The sequence below is a fragment of the Mastigoproctus giganteus genome, chromosome 8 (assembly GCF_048544385.1).
Source record: "Mastigoproctus giganteus isolate SK-2022 chromosome 8, ASM4854438v1, whole genome shotgun sequence".
Classification (NCBI taxonomy): Eukaryota; Metazoa; Arthropoda; class Arachnida; order Uropygi; family Thelyphonidae; genus Mastigoproctus; species Mastigoproctus giganteus.
This window is the reverse complement of record NC_143582.1, coordinates 184193819-184213028: the sequence shown is the minus strand read 5'-3', so window position 1 is coordinate 184213028 and position 19210 is coordinate 184193819. Positions and strand designations below refer to the sequence as shown.

Sequence of the window (19210 nt, the reverse complement as noted above, 5' to 3'; positions counted from 1 at the left end):
ATCCCACATCTAATGTTTGTTATTTGGTTTTTAGGAGCATTAGCAACTAAGGCCATATTGCTCCGGGATATGCGGTGGTCATTCCCTGACCTTTCCGCATCCTCCGTATTTGGTGGTGACAGGCTAGAACCCCAGTCTAATCAAGAAGCATGTGCTACGCACTGCTGCTCATTCCCACCTGGCTACGGAGGCGGCCCCACATCTAAAAGTTGTTCACAAAGGACATTACTAATAGATTAGAAAGAATACTTGATGAGAATGAACTGAAAGAGCAAGCTGCTTTAGGACAGGATTCTCAGCTATGGATCACCTTTATGTAATATCACAGCTAATGGAGAAAGCAAATGAATATAAAACACCATTATGAATGGCATTGGTGGATTATGAAAAGGCATTTGACTCCATACAGCATAAGGCAATGTTTTGGGCACTGGAAAGACAAGGCATGGATACCCCATATATTATGATTTTGAAGAAAATATATGAGAATGCTACCTCCTTTATTAGACTAGACAAAGACAGTAGGAAATTTAAAATCGAGAAAGGAGTTCGACAAGGAGACACAATATCTCCGAAGTTGTTTACTGCTGCCCTTGAGGAAGCTTTCAGAAGATTAGACTGGTCACAGAAAGGGGTGAATGTGAATGGAGAGTACCTAAACCATTTACGATTTGCAGATGACATTGTGGTCATAAGCCAAGATCCCAAAGAATTAGAGGAAAATCTTAATCAGTTATGCACAGTTAGTAAGGATTTTGGACTAAAGGTGAATATGGGTAAAAAAAAGTAATGATGAACAAGTATGCCACAGAAAGAGAAATAATGATTGAAGGAGCAGTAATTGAAAAGGTGGAGTCATATACTTATCTGGGACAAGTTATTAGCTGTAATAATGATAAATGGCTGGAAGTCAAGAGAAGATTAAATTTTGGATGGATAGCATTCAGGAAATATAGTCACATACTGAAGAGCAATATCCAGTTTGTCTGAAACGTAAAATAATGAGCCAATGTATACTCCCCACCATGACTTACGGAAGTAAAACTTGGGCACTCACCAAAAAAATGGAAGAGAAGCTGAGAACTACACAGCGAAGAATGGAACAAATTATATTGGGAATCAGACTGTTAGATAAGAAGAGAAACACTTGGATTAGGCAGCAAACTCAAGTAAAGACATTCTTATCAAAACTAAAGAACTAAAATGGTCTTGGGCAGGACACACAACTCGAAGACATGATGACAGATGGACTAAGAAAATAACAGAATGGTACCCAAGAGGAGCTAGAAGAAAACCTGGAAGACAACGGCGGAGATGGATAGATGAAATTCATGAGTTTATGGGTAGTAAATGGATGGCCATTGCAGAAAACAGAAGGAACTGGAAAGTTGCTGGAGAGGCCTTCATCCTGCAGTGAATTGAAAATGGCTGATGATGATGACCTACATCAATATCATTGATAAATATACAAAACAACAATGGGCCCAACACTGAACCCTGAGGGATACCACTAATAACATTAGTCCACGTAGAGCAGTATCCATTGATTACCACTCTGTCTTCTCCCACTCAATCATTCTTTTATCCATTGTAGCAACTTTTATCCATTGCGCTCCAATTTGTACTAGTTTTCCATGTGCAGCAGTATCAAAAGCTTTCCTGAAATCCAAGTACACTGATAAGGCAAAACATTATGACCACCTACCTAATATGATGTTAGTCCTCCACGTGCAGCCAAAACAGCTCGTACCCCCGAGGCATGGATGCTACAAGATTTCTAAATGTGTCTTGTGGCGACTGGTACCAACAAGTAACCAGCAGATCCTTTAACTCCTGTAACGCCCGTAGTTGGGATGCCACAGATCGGAGTTGCTGTTCCAACAGAAACCACAGAAGCTCGATGGGATTGATGTTGGGGAATTTGGAGGCCAGAGCAATACCTGGAAGTCTTCCTCATGTTCTGCAAACCAGTTTCTAAAAATCCAGGTGGTGTGACATGGTGCATTATACTGCTGAAAGATGGCACCACCATCAGAGGGGAAGACCTCTGGCGGTGACATTTAGATAGGCGGTAGACGTCAGAGTGCCCGGCTCACGGTTGACTGGACCCAGGGTATCCCAGCAGAACATCACCCAAGGCATGACACCCCCGCCACCAGCTTGTTTTCATCCCACGGTACATCCAGGTGCCATCACTTCCACAGATAAATGACGCACATGTACTCGGCCGTCCAAATGGTGCAACAGGAAATGGAATTCACCAGACGAGACGACCTTCTTCCAATCACTCAAGGTCCAGTTTCGATGCTCGTGTGCCCATTGTAGGCGCTATTGCCGGTGAACTGTGGTTAGCATGGGCACTTGGAGCAGCCTGTGGCTACACAGCCCCATTTTCACCAGGGTTCGATTTACTGTGTGTTGTGACACATTACTCCCATCACCAGCATTCCAATTACTGGCAAGTTGTGCCACAATCGCCCTTCTGCTGCCATGTACCATGTGGGAGAGTCTTCGCTCACCTCGAGCATCGATGAGCTGCAGTCATCCAACACCTCACCAGCGGTTTGTGGGTTTCCCCTCCTCTGACCACTTTCAGTAGGCACTAACCACAGCTGACCGCGAGCACCACATTTCGTTATTGAAATGTGGTGCTCACGGTCACAAAATTTCGTTATTGAAATGTTTTTCAAAAGTAATGATTCTGTTGTTGTGACACAGCATTTATTTCGAAGACATTTTAACTTAGATCGAAACGTGGGTGTTCCCAGTACGAATACGATATTGCTATGGGTAAATAATTTCAGAAATACAGGTTCAGCTTTGAAAAATAAATCTCCTGGACGAAAACAGTGTAAGAACACCCGAAAACATTGAAGCCATCAGGTAGCAGTAAGGCATTCTCCACGTCGTTCAAGCGTTAGGGATTTCATATCGAAGTGTAAGGCGAATTTTACACGCAGATCTGAAGTTTCATCCATACAAATTGATGGTTGTACAGGAGTTAAGTGCAAATGACTGTGTTTCCCACAGAGCAGCTTGTGAGGACATTCTCGAAAACTTCGAAGCAGATGGCATTTTTCTTTCCAGTGACAAAGCTCATTTTCACCTCTCAGAATGTGTAAATAAGCAAAATTTTTGTTATTGGTCCGACACTAACCCGCGGGAACTTCACCAACATCCACTTCACAGCGAATGTGTGACTGTTTGGTGTGCAGTTTCAAACTATGGAATCATAGGCCCGTACTCTTTTTGAGGAGGACAATCATGTGGTGACAGTGACTTCGAATCGATATGTGCAAATGTTGCATGACTTTTTAAGACCGAAGCTCAATGAATTTGGAGATCAGCCTATTTGGTTCCAACAAGATGGTGCCACCCAGGGTCAGATTTAAACTTGTTGTGGTCTAAGCTATAAGATGTATGAGGCTCTTCTCTCTCTTACAGTTCACCTGCGACAATATTAAAAAAAGGATTTTTTTAAGATGCTGCAAGGCCCCTTGTAATGTGAGGCCCTAAGCTGTAGCTTGTTTAGCTTATGTGTAAATCCAGCCCTGGCACCACTGCCCATACGACAAAAGCTTCTATGGATGTTATCAGAAAATTCTTCCCCTGGCATCTCATTTTATGTCACGGCGACCTTTGATGGTTGGCATGATCGCCTGACCTTCCAGTGTGTGATTTCTTTCTTTGGGGCTACCTCAAAAATAGTGTGTAAAAGCAGACCAACTTCTATTGATGAACTCAAGAATGCTATCCAACAAGAAATTGCAGCAATACCACAGGAAATGACCCGGCGAGCAATGACAAACTTCAGAGTGAGGCTACATGAGTGCGTGAGAAAAGAGGGAAAACATTTCGATGGTGTAGTTTTTAAGACAAGGTAAAATATTGTAAGTAAAATTGTAATAATTACTCTATACAATTACATATTAAAAGTTTGAATATGATGACTTATTTCCTTTCTCAGTCGAAACAAAACAGTCAGATCATTCTGCAGGGCCCTGTATAACTGCAATGTAAAACTGTAAACCGTAATGTAAAATATAATTGTAATGTGAAACTGAAAACCATAATGTAAAATATAACTGTAATGTAATGTAAAGCTGTTAAAAAAATTTATATAACTAATGTTCGTTTAATCAGCAAATAAAATAGTGTAATAATTTGTCTAATATAATGTACCCAACAGAAATTTTACAATGTTCATAATAGGAACTTATCCACAAAATTCCTAGGTGATTAATGTCTAAGTTTTATTAAATGATCTATAATCCCCAAGACATTTTTAGTGATACTCTAATTTATTACACAACTTTAGAATTATTTAGATAGATAGTAATCTATCTAATATAGTAATTTAGAATTATTTAGAGAGTATAACTTACCTTTTTTTTTTTTTTTTAAATACACTGCTATAGAAGTTGGTCATAGTTATACAGTATTTTTTAAAACAGAAACCAGGCAGAAATTTTGTTTTTTCTTTATAGAAAATCAATTTTCTTTCCTGAAAATCAAGCGTAAATGTGCAAAGAATGCTTATAACTTACATTAAATTATTCAAATAGGCATAGCATAGCATATAGAATCTATCATCTTAAATGCTCACAATGCTGATAGTTTGGAACATTTCTCATTGAATTGTTACCCCACATTCAATGTCCATGCACACACGTACAAACTTCTCTATCCAAAGGAACATTAAACTTTGCTACTAGAAAATTGTAATGTTATTGCTACAAAAGTGAGAAGTGGTCATGGTTTTGCCTTCCTTGCTTCCACAATAAGAACCATGTCAATACTCTGATGTACCCAGGTGCAAACAAAAAATACCATCCTTTTTCACTACATGAAAAGCCCTTATAATATTGTATTCATTTTATTGCCACCTAGATGCAAGCCAATCCCAAACATCAGAATATATAGCTCGCTCTCTCTCTCTCTCTCTCTCTCTCTCTCTCATGGATGCACTACAACATTAGTAATTCTGAAAGTAGTTTACATCTTCTTACTATATCTTAATAACTAAATATATATTTTAACCAGATTCATTAATTGCAGATTTTTGCTTCCACATCATAAATAATAACCTTGGTTGACTATAGATAAATTAAGCATTTTTAACAAACTTTAATCTGGAAAAGAAAATTAAATTAGTCAATATGAATAATTCATCAAAAAAATGAATGATTCAACTGTATGCAATTCACTATTTTGCAATAAGCTCATCATGTTAAGATACCTGCAGGATATCAAAGATAACAGAAAACTTGCACATTTCACCTTCCAACCTGTGGCATATTTCCATGGAAGGAAGAAGAAGAACACCTTTCATCCCATTTTAATTTGTTAGGAAATGTGCATTTTCAGTGTCATAATTTCTCATACAGGCATCTTTTTCTGGAAGAAGACTATCCTAAAGCAATTTAAAAAACCAAACAAATCAGCAGAAAGTGCATAATAAACCTTCATTTTGGTATAAAAATCCAAATTTAAATTATAATTTTATAAAATTGAAGAGCAGGTCAAAGATACAATTATGAAGGCATACTAATTACAGTAATGAAAACTGTAAGCTGATTTGGTGCATGCACTGGAACTTAGGGGATTTTTAAAATTCAGCTAACGCACAGCACTACAATGTTTAATGGAGAAATGTAATTCAGCATAGCTGCTATGTTAAAAATAAAGAAAATCATGATTTCTATGCATGATAAATTTGGAAGTGGGCAGAAGCTTTTCACATAAAGGACAGCCAAGGAAATAACTGGAGGTTTAGAAACCCTTGTCCATATTATATATGTTTATAATATTTTTCAATTAGCCTTTTAAGACATTCCTTCCAGTACTTCATTTTTTCTTACTTTATCCTTATCAACCATGCCCCATGCCCCAGGGGCTCACATCCGGTGAGTACTGGCTTGACACACCCAGGGTCCTGAGCTGGATATCATCATTCTTCTCTTTCTTGGTGATTCCTTTCTACTTCTGTCTGTCTGTTGTTGTTTGGTTTTTAGGAGCATTAGAAACTAAAACCATATTGCTCTGGGGATATGCAGTGGTCATTCCCTGACCTTTCCGCATCCTCCGTATTTGGTAGTCACGGGCTCAAACCCCGGTCTAATCAAGAAGCGTGTGCTATGCACTGCTGCTCCTGCCCACCTGGCTACAGAGGTACCAACTATCTCTCTCTCTCTCTCAGGGTAGCTAGGGAATTTTTTTTTGGCTGATTATTATTAGCCATATTACCATATGGCTAATAATAATAATTTTGCTTTTATTGATGTCATTGCTGTTTTTATTAAAATTCAAAGGCTTTTGAATGGGCCAATATGGGTCATTCAAAAGCCTTTGAATTTAATAAAAACAGTGGTGACATCAACAAACTGCCACTGTATATAACCATTCACTGTTATTAAATACGCTACAGAAACTTAATTTTAATACAGGAATGGTGTAGCCAGGATGTGGAATGGTGTGGGGAAATAAGAATAAGTGCAAAGGCAAATAAGGCCACGAGCTTTTAGTATATTGTATAAATTATAATACACTAAAAGCTAAAGTATTGATATGTTTAGTTTGCTTGTTTTGTAAGATAAAAAACCAAGTTTCCCAAAGAAAAAAAAAAAAAACACCCATGAAATCCTTGCCCAAGACTAATCTGTCAGGTGTTGGTGAGGAATATAATACTTATATTTGAAATTAACATTCATTAACACTTACATTTGAAAAATTTAAAATTCTCGAAAAAAATTAATTACCATCTAAAAATATATAAGAAATACTGCATAGATGTAAGTTTTTAGCAGCTTACTAATACACAAACTTCAACATTTAAGTGTCTGCTGTGTGTGAGAGGTAAATTGCAGAATTGGGGAATATACCGCTCCCCATAAACACTTGCCAGAAATGAATATATCACTAACGTGGCACATTTTTTTTTTTCTTTTTTAAAGCCTCAGCTGTTTTTTTTTTTTTTTTTTAACATGATTCACCTTAACCCCACTGAAATATACAATACTTTAGAGAAAACATCTGCGGGGGTAAAAACTGTTTTCTGAAAGCATGGTATTTTTAATTCATAAAGTACGGTGATAGTACTTGCAAAGCTCAACTCAAATTTAGCAATGTTGAGAAGGTATTATGCCTACATTTCTCCGATATTATATATTCCTAAAAGCAGAAATTACAGTGATACATTGCCTTCATTACTTACAACAGAAAGTATAGCCAGAAATAACAAATTTCGGATATTTGTTTTTATACAAAGCGGGAATTAGAATTAATTTATCTCGTAACAAGCTATTACAGTATATTACACATTACTTTTAAAACATTAAGAAAAATACCTATTATCTTCCTAGCAGCGTTTAAATCATGTGATTTGAATAGATTAATATAATATTTATATTACAGAGTTTTGTAATACTTTCTTAATAATTGGGCAATGTTGCTCGCATGACGGACCATCTAACAAATCACGTCGTCTACTCACTAACACATAATCCAGCTTCACTATCACAATTTTCTCAAGAAAACTTTTTTAATTAAAAGCATGAAAACTTCACGTGACTTTATTTAAATTTCGGCCCGGCTTCCTTTTGTATATTTTGTAATTCATTTTCATTTACCAAAAGGAATCAAAAAGCAATTCAATTAATTGCTTTTTGATTCCTTTTGAATATTTCGTAAGAGCACATTTTGGCTGATCAATAAAGCAATAAAAATCAGAATTCTGGACCACTATTGTGGGTAAATTGTAGTCTGAGTTTTTTTTTTTTTTTTTAATTATTATTATAAATAACAAAAACAAGGTGTAAGGATCTATAAGTCTAAAGGCGTGATAAAAGATGTTTATGTAGCCTTTTTTTAAAAATGGCAACTCGGCTCACCTCGCCAGGAAAACATATTTCAAGAAAAAATTTCGATTTGATCGAAAGCTGGGACGATCTTATACAAACACTGAACTCTTATATTATAGCATTTCTTTCGTTTTCTTCTTTTCTCAACATCACATCGTAACTAAAATCAATGCCTGTGAAATTAATTTATTCTAACCCGTAGATAAGTTTCTTTCATACCCTGCGGAAAAGCTCAGGGTTGTGTGGCCTAGACAGCTAAGCGGAGACCGCCGCATGGGTTAATAGCGTTTGTAGTAAAAACTCATTTCAGTGCACCCGAGAATTACCTCATCTACCTGTCTGTATTATGTCTGTAAATTGGGTGCGTTCTGGTTGGTTTTGCTGAACGAAAAACCAGTTTCTGGGAGAAAGGGGACTTTGCTTTGCTCCCTTGAAACTAATTCAACCAAGGAGTGAAAAAATACGAGAAAAGTTCCTCACTCACATTATTGACAGGATTTGAACCCGGGCCTTTTCTAACTGATGTGGAGATAATGATAATTATATTTACTACTTTTAAGTATTAAGATATCTCCACTGTGCTACGGCGAAGACAAGTGTTTGTAGTGTGTAACCGCTGCTAAACAAACAAAAGAAAGATAGGACTAACTATAACTCCTGGAAAAGGCTTAGATTCAACTCCCTCCGAGAAAATTTTAGGGAGCTTCTCATACCTTTGTCAAGTTAGCCTGTCGAGGTGTTTCTCTCTCCCACCATGCCGACCGGGCTAGCCGGGTGGGTAACGTGCCTGCCTGGCAACTTAAAGGTCGCGGGTTCGAATCCCGCCTCGGGCTTGGATCAAAGTACTGCAAAAACTTTCGGAGGTGCATTATGGCCGCAGAAGCTGATGCGCCAACAACTACCAAACACAACAATCTCCCACCATATCACTATGGTGGAAAAGACCTGAGTTCGAATCCCATTAATGACGCGAGGAATTTTGATCGCTCTTTTACAAATTTGGCTGATGCTGATTAGTCGGTCTCAACTGAAAGTAACATGGTTTTTTCTCCCGGAATCTCATTTTTTTTTTTTTTCCAGTAAAGCAACAAATCGACAGCAGAACCCATGCAATTTAGATATAATATACAGGGTGATTCACTACCAGTGCGACAAACTTGCAGGAGGTGTAGGGGGGGGGGCACAAAGACGAATCAGAATCAGAATCACATAGCATTGCAGGGTCCGAAATGTCTTCGTCATGCGGCAGAGGACGTTGAACGGGAGGTCGCGTGAACAGCGATCTCGCTGGAAATCAGCATTTGCGAACCGGTTCCCGAGGCAGTAGGATGGACGAGTTTTCAAACTTTGAACTGGCCGACATGCACCTCGCGTATGGAGCTGTGGACTGTAACGGGCGCGCCGCTCTGCGCTTGTATCAGGAACGTTTCCCGCACAGGCGTGCTCCTCATCATACGATTTTCGCATGTGTGCACAGAAGGTTATGTGAGACTGGTTGTTTCACGAGAGGTACCATGAATCGAGAGCGAACGACGAGGACGCCAGACAATGAGGAGAATGTCCTACGTCTTGCAGAAGGCAATCCGAGTATGAGTACTCGAGCGATAGGCCAACGATTGGGTATTTCCCAATCCACTGTATGGAGGATGCTGTCAACAAACCAAATGAGTTCATACCATCTGCAACGCGTCCAATTATTGGAGGCTGCGGATTATCCACTCCGGAGGACTTGTGCTACTTAGTTTCTTCAACAGAAACGGTTCGCAAATGCTGACTTCCGGCGGGATCGCTGTTCGCGCGACCTCCCGTTCAAAGTCCTCTACCGCGTGACGAAGACATTTCGACCCTGCAATGCTATGGGATTCTGATTCGTCTTTGTGCCCCCCCCTACACCTCCTGCAAGTTTGTCGCACTGGTAGTGAATCATCCTGTATACAGCGAAATATGGCCCATGTTGCTGATGCACTTAAAAAATAAAATATAACTCTCTCTCTCCCAGATACTAGGCTATCAAGGCTAGCACAACTGTTATTCATCCAGACTATATGGGAAAAAACTGTATTTGAATCCTGTGTAGAGGGAGAAACTTTATTTTATAGGCTTTATTTATTATTATATTTTTTTTATTTTGGCATTTTGTTCTAGGTTTTGGACACAGGTTGGATGCTACTATTACTATTATATTATGGTCACCCAGAATATTAATTCAGCTACCCACTGAATTGTGTCTGTAAATTGTGTGTGTTCTCTGGTCGATTTGCCTGCTTTGGTGGACGAAAAACTCCAATTTTACCGGGAAGAAAACTTAACTGTCCACGCCTGAGATCGACTAACTCAGCTACGGAGTGAAACCCCCCCCCATAAAAGTTCCTCGCGTCATCGACGAGTTCCTCGCGTCATCAACCCTGAATTGGAAAAGCCAAAAACTGGTGATCGCGGTTAATTTTGACAAGTTTAAATATAAACGTGTGAGGCATTCGCTTGAATATAGATAGAGTGGGGTGGGACTAAAGACTCGGGGGGAAAGACAGACGAATGGGAACGATAGTGAAGGCGATCTCAATCAGTCAGTGAGGCAGATCCATGCCTCACCTAAAGAGGAAGCGGGGGTGGGAGGAGACAGAACTCCTCTCCTCCCGCTCACAGGGGGTGAGAGATTACAGATACCATGCAAGGGAGCGAGATACAAATCGCCGAATGGCGCAGGCAGCAGTGTTGCAGGTTGTCAAGGTCGATGCATGTGCAGAGTACAAATCACGTTAGTGTCGTATCCGGTAGCACACAGGTCGAGTCCAGGTTTTACTATCAGTTTTGTTTCCATTCTTGGTTTGGTCGTGGGTGGGTGTGTACCTCGGTTGCGAATGAAGAGACATTCGACGTCAAAATTATGTCTTAGTTGAGTGGAAAGGTTTTTCGTCTCTAGAAGATATCGTGGGCGAATATCTTGAAGCCATTGTAGTGCCTTTCATCACTCAGGATGTGATGAATTGGTATAGCGGTCCTGCCATATCCCCATTAGGCGAGTATCAAGTCGTCTTTTCTCCATCGTGAGGGTGTTTGTTGGGTCGTGGTACAGGCATGGAAGGTTACTGTTCTGCCCTTTGTGAGGTTGTACCTTAGGCCTGTCCGGACAATCTCCAGGTCAAGTGGGAGGGCACAGGCCAGCACTTGTAGGGCATGGGTGCTGACCGTGAAGTCCCCCCCCTGGATATAGTCGGCAGTATGGAGTGCTGTATCGTGTCAAACTTCTTTGTATTCGTCGCCGTTATTGCTTTGTGGTACCATATGCCGGAGGCATTGCTGATAATTGGCATAAAGACAGCCTTATAGAGCAAGGACAATGTGCAGCGTTTAAGGCCCCAGTCTCTTCGGGGGATTCTATTGACCATGGCCATGTAATTTCGGATCTTCGTTTGGATGTATTTTTAGTCGGGAGTGAATATCAGGTTCGTGTCCAGGACAATCCCCTGTTGCTTCATTTGTTCTGTTAGGCGGATTGTTGTTCCCTGTATTTTTATTTCAGGGGGCCTCCTAATATTTAGGTACCCTTTGAGCAGTAAAGACATAGTTTTTGTTGATGAGATGCGAAGAAAATCATGATATGCCCATTCCTTCAGGGTAGTGATAGCTCTGTTGGCCATTGCTTCTAGTTGTTGTCAAGAGTTCACTGCAAGGATGAGTACCAAATCCTAGCATATGCCTGTGACTGTACGTTTTGAAGATCGCTGTTTAGAAATTCATCTAGCAAAATATTCCACAGGAGGGGCCCCAGGACGTAGCGCTGGGGACATCCTGTGTGCACCTGGCTGTAGGGGTCCTTACAATGATTTTCCTCTGAGAAAAGTAGTTTCGGATGCAAAAAAAAACAACAAAAAAAAATTTTGATATTAGGTTCCCCCGTTAAGAATTACATCTACCCATATATCTATTTTGTCTGTAAATTGCATGTGTCCTCTGGTCGATTTGTCTGTTTCCTGGATGAAAAAACCTTGCTATCTACGTCTGAGACCGACTAACTCAGCCACGGAGTGAGAAAGCCCACTAAAGTTCTTCGGGTTATCGACAGGATTCAAACTCCGGTCATTTCCACCCGATGTAGCTTCAGATGCAGTTGTTCACTTCCATAAATATGCAATTTTAATTCCTTAAAAATAAACAACTGACACCCTCGTGGTTAGCACAGTTGGTAGGATTGCCGTCATCCCTGTATCGGTTGGAGAAAACCTGGGTTCGAGTCTCGTCGATGATGGGAGGGATTTTTATGGTCCTTTTTCACAACGTGGCTAAGGTCGATTAGTTTCAGACAAGGGTAGCATGGTTTCGTGGCTTAGTTTCAGGCGATGGTAGCATGGTTTTCCTCCTCCCGGAAACTCAGATTTTTTGTCTCCTAAAACAGAAAATCGATCTCAGAACACTCGTAGTTCTTTACAGACGATGTACACGGAGAAATATGGCCTTAGTTGGAGGCAACTGACTATAATATGCATGCCATTTATACAGACGATGCAATGATACTTTATGGCCTTAGTTTTAGCATTAGCATTAGCATTAGTAGAGGCATTTGATGCAAGAAAGGAAGCTTATGCAGCATCAGCCAAAAAAAAAAAAAAAAAAGAAAAGAAATAAATAAAAAATAACTACTTCCACTTCACCCCTCTGTTCGTTCGAAATACCTGTCCAGCTGAGCCTTAAACTTATTTAGGCTATCAACTTCCACGACAAGGGATGGAAGTCTGTTCCACCAACCAACCACCCGCTGGCTAAAGACAAATTTCCTCACGGAACAACTCATGTAACCAATACACTGTCCATTGTCGCCCTCCTTTAACAGTGTGGGAAAGATCTTGGTTCAAATCTCGTCTCAATATGAGGCACTTGTACTGTATTGGCTTTTATTATACAGTGGCAAAGTTGAGTTAGTCGGTGTCAGTCAGGAGTGGGAAAACAGTTAGTAGAATTGCCGTCATCCCTCCCCACACTGGATGGTAAAGACCTGAGTGCGAATCCCGTCGACGATGTGAGCAGTTGTTTTTATCGGCCTTTTTCACAACGTGGCTGAGTTGGTCTTTCTCAGGCGAGGATAGCATGTTTTTTTCTCCCGGAAACTGGAATGTTTCTTCCAGCAAACAGAAAATCGACCACAGAACACACAATTTACAGAAAGCATATACGGAGCAATATGGCTTTAGTCGCTGATGCTCCTAAAACTCTATATATAACAACAACGATGTCAGGGTGATTGCATGGATCCCTTGAAACTCAGACTTTATGTAGAACTCAAAGCAAACCGATTGATGAATATACGCAATTACAGATATATACTTTAGTCAGAGATGGCCGTTCCATAAATGCGAACCATTTGGTATCAAATTGAAGAAAAATAAAATAAAATTAGAATGATGAAGATAAAAAAAAAACAATGTGTACATCAAATAACGTCGCTATCAGCTCAAATTCTGTGGAATGCCGAGGATAGGATTCATCAATTACATGAATTATGATTTCATGTTTCTGGAAATTTAATAATATGTCAAATTTGTTGTTTACAAAAATAATAAAATAGGCGAAATTTCGACGTAGGTTCAATGTTACCCTCCACACTATTTTAATAAATCATAACTCTGTTGCAGCTATTTATTTTAAGAAAAACCTCAGCCTACATCTACCCTTGGGATTTGGGGAGAAGGTGTCATTTCAATGGTTCGCCTAGGATATCAGTTCCGGGTAGTTAGTCATGGCCGCCACTGCCGGCGCATCATTGCCTTAGTTCCTTGGAGATTTACATACACTGTCAGAGAGCATATTATACATAAACTCACATATTAGCTGATAGGTTAATTCGAAGTTTTTGAAGCATCGATTATATCCGTGCTTGTTAACAGGAGCGACTGCTTCTACAGGGGCAGGCCACAATTAAATAGAAAGGTTTGTTTGTTTGTTATTTGGTTTTTAGAAGCATTAGTAACTAAGGCCATATTGCTCCGGAATATGCGGTGGTCATTCCCTGACCTCTCCGCATCCCCCGTATTTGGTGGTGACGGGCTCGAACCCCGGTCTAATCAAGAAGAGTCTGCTACGCACTGCTGCTCCTGCTCACCTGGCTACGGAGGCGCCTTAAATAGAAAGGGTGCAAGAATATCTGGTGATGCTATCGAGGCAGTGTTAGATGCGTCGGAAAACTGCTGGCTTGAGGGGGATACACGGACTAATAGATTAACAGTAGCCGCTGGCAGAGGTGAAAGTGATTCTTGCACTGCTTCTATTGGAATGAGCAGCAGCCTGGAAAATAAGATGTAGGATATTTCAGAGACTGCTGGGAGTCATTGGGGTACAAGTAAATGCAGGCTATGGTAGGGTAGCTTAGAACAGGAACAGGTGCTTGTACAATTGCCTGTACACCAATGCTAGGAGTTTGGTAATTAAATTTGATGAATGAGGGGTTGGTCAAACATCAAAGGCAGATATTGTTGGGATATCACAGGCATGGTGTCACTGATATAATAATGAAAAAATGGATTTTGGGGAGTACAATGTGTGCAGGAAGGGAGGAAGGGGTTATGCTATTAGTTAAGAAACACATAAAATCCAAGGAAGTACAGCCAGTCGACATGAGTTGACAGAGCAGTGTCGAGTCAGTTTGGTGTGACATAAGCACTGGGAAAGCAAAATTCAGAGCAGGAGTGGATTATAGGCCTACTGACTCGGATGAGTATAATAACTGTACAGAGATATAGAGTGGGCCAGTTAACCAGAGTGTCTTATAAACGGGGATTTTAATTTCCCAGATATTGACTGGAACGTGTGGGTTGGTCACTCACACACTAGAAAGGCTTTTGTAGATTTATTGGATGATTGTTTTCTACAGTAGCATGTTCGGGAGGCAACTAGAGGGAGTAATACTCTTGATCTGATTATCAGTAGTGATTCTTCATGCCTTAAGAATCTGCAGATAAAGGAACCACTAGGTGTCAGTAATCACAGTGTGCTGAAGTGGGATTTACTCAAAGAGGTAGTAGTAGTAGTAGCAGTAGTGGCATGTGATGCAAGAAAGCAAATGTATGAGCTTATGCAGCATCAGCCAAAAAAAAAAAAAAAAAAAAATCACACCATTCCCTCCAAATGCCTGTCCAGTTCCTCCTTAAATTTATTCAACCTATCAACTTCCACAACGACAGATGGAAGTATGTTACAGCAATTAACCACTCGCTAGCTTAAGGCAAATTTCCGCACATCTATTCTACATCTGTCTTTTCTTAATTTGAATTTATGCCCCCTTAGGTTCGTAATCTGAACAAGTGGAAGGATCCCATCAGAATTCAGCGTGCTCAATCCATTCAAGGTCTTATATACCTCAATCAGATCACTGCGCAGGTGCCTAGTCTCCAGCCACTGCAATTTGCAGAACTTAAGCCTCTCTTGGTAAGAGGATCCCTTCATTCCCCTCACCAATCTTGTTGCCCTTCTCTGTACCCGCTCAAGTAAATAAATAAGATCTTTATTGTACAGTTCACCGGTACTCGCAGGTACCACGACCATACAATACCCTTCACGGCACCATGCCAGGGGTTAACAAACAGCAGAGATAATAAAGGAATTGTAAAGATTAATTATAAGCAAATTATATAATAAAAAAAAAAAAAAAAAAAAAATCTACATCCTTCCTAAAATGAGGTCTCCAGACCTGTACGCAGTACTCAAGGCGTGGCCTGACCATCGCCTTATACAGAGGGATAATCACCTCCTTTTCCCTGCTAGCAAAATTCCTATATATCATTGACAAAACCCCATGACCTGCCCTGGCAGCCTGTCTGCATTGCTCAGAGAACTTCATATCTGACTGCACAATTACTCCCAGGTCTTTTTCATTTTCTACCACCTTAAGTGTAGTACCACACAGTTGGTACGTTTCTCTGGGGTTATTTCTACCCATATGCAGTACTTTGCATTTGTTAAGGTTAAACTTCAGTTGCCACTTCTTAGCCCATCTGCCCAAATTATCTAGATCCTGTTGCAGTAGCATACTGCCATTACTGTCATTAACAACCCTGCCAACCTTCGTATCATCTGCAAACTTCGACATTAAGCCTGATATACCTTCATCAATATCATTGATAAATATACAAAACAACAGTGGACCTAACACCGAACCCTGTGGGACTCCACTAATAACATTAGTCCAAGAAGAGTAGCACCCATTGATTACCACCCTCTGTCTTCTCGCACTTAACCATCCTTTTATCCATTGTAGCAACTTACCCTTAATACCATTCTGCTCCAATTTGTACAATAGTCTTCCATGCGCAACAGTGTCAAAAGCTTTCCTGAAATCCAAATATATGATATCAAAATTGTTTTTTGCATCCAGTTTCTTTGTAACCACATCATAATATCCTATCAAATTTGTCAGACAAGACTTTCCCTTAACAAACCCATGCTGTGTCTGAATTATTGCTGTAGTCTTGTCTAGATGATCCTGCAATGCATCTTTAACCAGCGACTCCATTATTTTACCCGGAACAGAAGTTAAACTAACTGGTCTGTAATTACTTGTGTCACCCTTCGATCCCCCTTTGTGAATTGGGGATACATTTGCACATCTCCAGTCCGTGGGAACCTCCCCTGAGTCCAAGGATGCTCTCATAATTATGGCTAAGGGTTTGCTTAGTTGCTTTGCCGCCTCCTTTAATATAACTGGATAGATCCCATCCACCGCAGGTGCTTTTCTTACGTTTAACTTCAACAATTTCTCTTCCACTTTGCTCTCAGTTATTACAAGATCATTAAGCACCCTGCTACAATTTGATAACCTTCTGCCATTTTCAAACCTTAATAATTCCTCACGTGTGAATGTAGATGCAAAATACTCATTCAGTTTGTTTGCTATCTGAGCAGGATCATCAACAGTCGAACCATCGATGTCAAGTGGACCAATCAGATTCATCCCCTTCCTTTTAGAGTTTATATAAGTAAAGAAATCATTGCTGTTTTTCTTAGCATCTTTTGCCAAGGATTTCTCGTAATCTGCCTTCGCCTGCCGAACCTCCTTTGTGACCTGATTACAGATTAACTTATATCTGCCATAGGCTTCCGTGTCGCTTGATAATTTATCTCTGTTTTTAGTACTGTTATCTCCTCTGCATATAACAGTTCAGTTTAATGAAATAGTTCATCCAAGCCCTAAATAAAGAAGGAAATTATTTGAAATATCTTTGCACTAAATTCCCATCTTTGACATATGAAAAAATTAAAATCAGAAATTTTTGTGGATATCAAATCTACAAGCTGCTGCTAAACTCTGTATTTGAAGTTTTTTTTTTTCTTCTTTTTTCCCAAAAAAACTCAGGCCTTTAAAAAAGGTGAACATGTATATTTATAGAATAAAACTTGATAATTTACATTCACTGAGTATATAAAAATCTTATTAGATTGAAGATATAAAATATAATAAAATTCTTAAAAACTTAACATTCCATAATAAAATGTATAAAAAAAAAGACAATGATATACTGTATATAAATTACAAAAATAATTAAATATCAGCAATTTATAAAGATGCATAAAAATCTTAGAAGAGGAAGTCATGAAGTAAACTGAAAGAGACTGGCTTTAAAAATGTATTACACATCGTAACTACCATCGGGTAAAGGGAAGGGTTTTTGCTTTCGTAAAGGTGACTACAACGGTCTCAGAGATTTTTTTAAATTCTATACTGTGGGACCAACTGATAATGTTACCAACAGCAAATTCCAAATGGGAAGCATTCAAAGAACTTATCTAGGAAGCTACTAGGTCTTTTCATACCAACTAAGAAATATTATTCAAGGTTTAGGCCTAAATGAATGTCAGATGAACAAATGATATATGTGGCAGAGAAGAAAATGCATGGGATACATACACCGATCAGCCAAAACATTATGACCAGCGAGTCGTTATGCAAAAGCAACTGCAGATGAACTACTGCGCGTGCGCGGGTCGGGACGCGGTATAAAAAAACACCTGATACTGAGCTCCGTTAATCAGTGTTACACTTGATGGGAAAGACAGCAAACTTAAGCGAGTTCAGTGTTTTGAGGGTCAAACGGTACCAGGCGCTTCTCTCCTCACCGCGAGTTTACATTATCGTGTGATACTGCAAATGCCAGAGATTTAAAAGTGTATGGATATTGTATAGTGTAGCGTTGTTCATCTGGTCATTTTGCCGCTGAGCCGCTAATGGGAGACAACGTAATCTGACCCGTGGAAGCAGACTAGTACACCAGCACATAATTTGAACTCTGGCAGGCCCTTGTCACCTAATGTCCTGGGATTTCAATTGCAAAGGCCTAAAAAAATCACAACTCTGTACGGGTTATACTCAAAAAGCTGTATAAGGCCGAAAAATTGGGTGAACAGAATTTTAGTGCTTTTAAGTTTCGACTGTGTGGGCATATGCTCCGAGAAGTAAACCGGATGGGTGGGGGAGACTGAAGACAGGGGGAAAGCAGTTGAAGGGATCGATAGCGACTGACCCCTGCATTTGACAGTGGGACAGGCCAGCGTACCACCAGAAAGAAGAGTGGGGAGGCGAGGGAACGGGGACTGTCCAGTCCCCTCCTCTCCTCTCCTTTCCTTTCCGAGAAGTGGCAAAGAACGCACCGTGTCTTTGGTGTTATCAGTCCAGTTGGTAATATCGAAATTAATGGTTGTCGATTTCAGGTTTGTCTGGAGGGGGTCAAGAATTGTGGTTCTTGCAGTTCTGTTATTACAAATGTTCTGTTTTACTAATGGGCATCTTGGTTCGTGGATATATGTTTCACTATTGTGGATCATCTCGTTCAAGTCTGCTTTGTTGTATCAGGAGGGTTGTTAGTCTTGTGAAGACATCCTTTGCAAAGCAGAAGGCAGTGTTGATCCTTTGGAATATATCTCATCTTCGTAATGAAGATACAATGGTCCTCATATAGTTGGCAGTCGTAGACAAGGTGCTGCCAGCTCTCAAGCCCCCTGCATGTACATGTTGGGTCCTCTGTGATGCTGAGAGTGGAGCATTTATAGAACCCCGACCAGTAAGTAAAAACGTTGGGTATAGTCTGGCGAGAACCATGGTGGGGGTCAGGGAATAGGAATTTTCTGATCTCTCCCTTGGTCGAGTTTGACCACCTGGTTTTCCACTCCTGCTGCAGATGGGCACCGAGGTGGTTTTTTATCTGTCCTGCTATTTGCTGGATTAATTGAAACGTTGAGGTGGGTTTCCCTTAGAAAGGTGGTACAGCAAACCAGTTCTAATGACCTCGAAGTCGAGAGGAGAGGCATCAGTCAGAACCTGAGTGCTCACTGTGCGGCAGGCACAGGTGATGAGCAGTATGGAGCGT

General features: G+C 40.2%; 1 protein-coding gene across 1 annotated transcript in view; it reads right to left on the bottom strand.

The window, feature by feature from the left end:
- The window catches only part of LOC150082061 (magnesium transporter NIPA2-like), a 226000-nt gene extending 218523 nt beyond the window's left edge, over positions 1-7477 (bottom strand). Inside the window, exon 1 of the mRNA XM_090379950.1 lies at positions 7347-7477. The gene's annotated coding sequence lies outside the window, so the exon portion shown is untranslated. The remainder of the gene's footprint in view (positions 1-7346) is intronic.
- Between the last annotated feature and the right edge of the window lie 11733 nt (positions 7478-19210).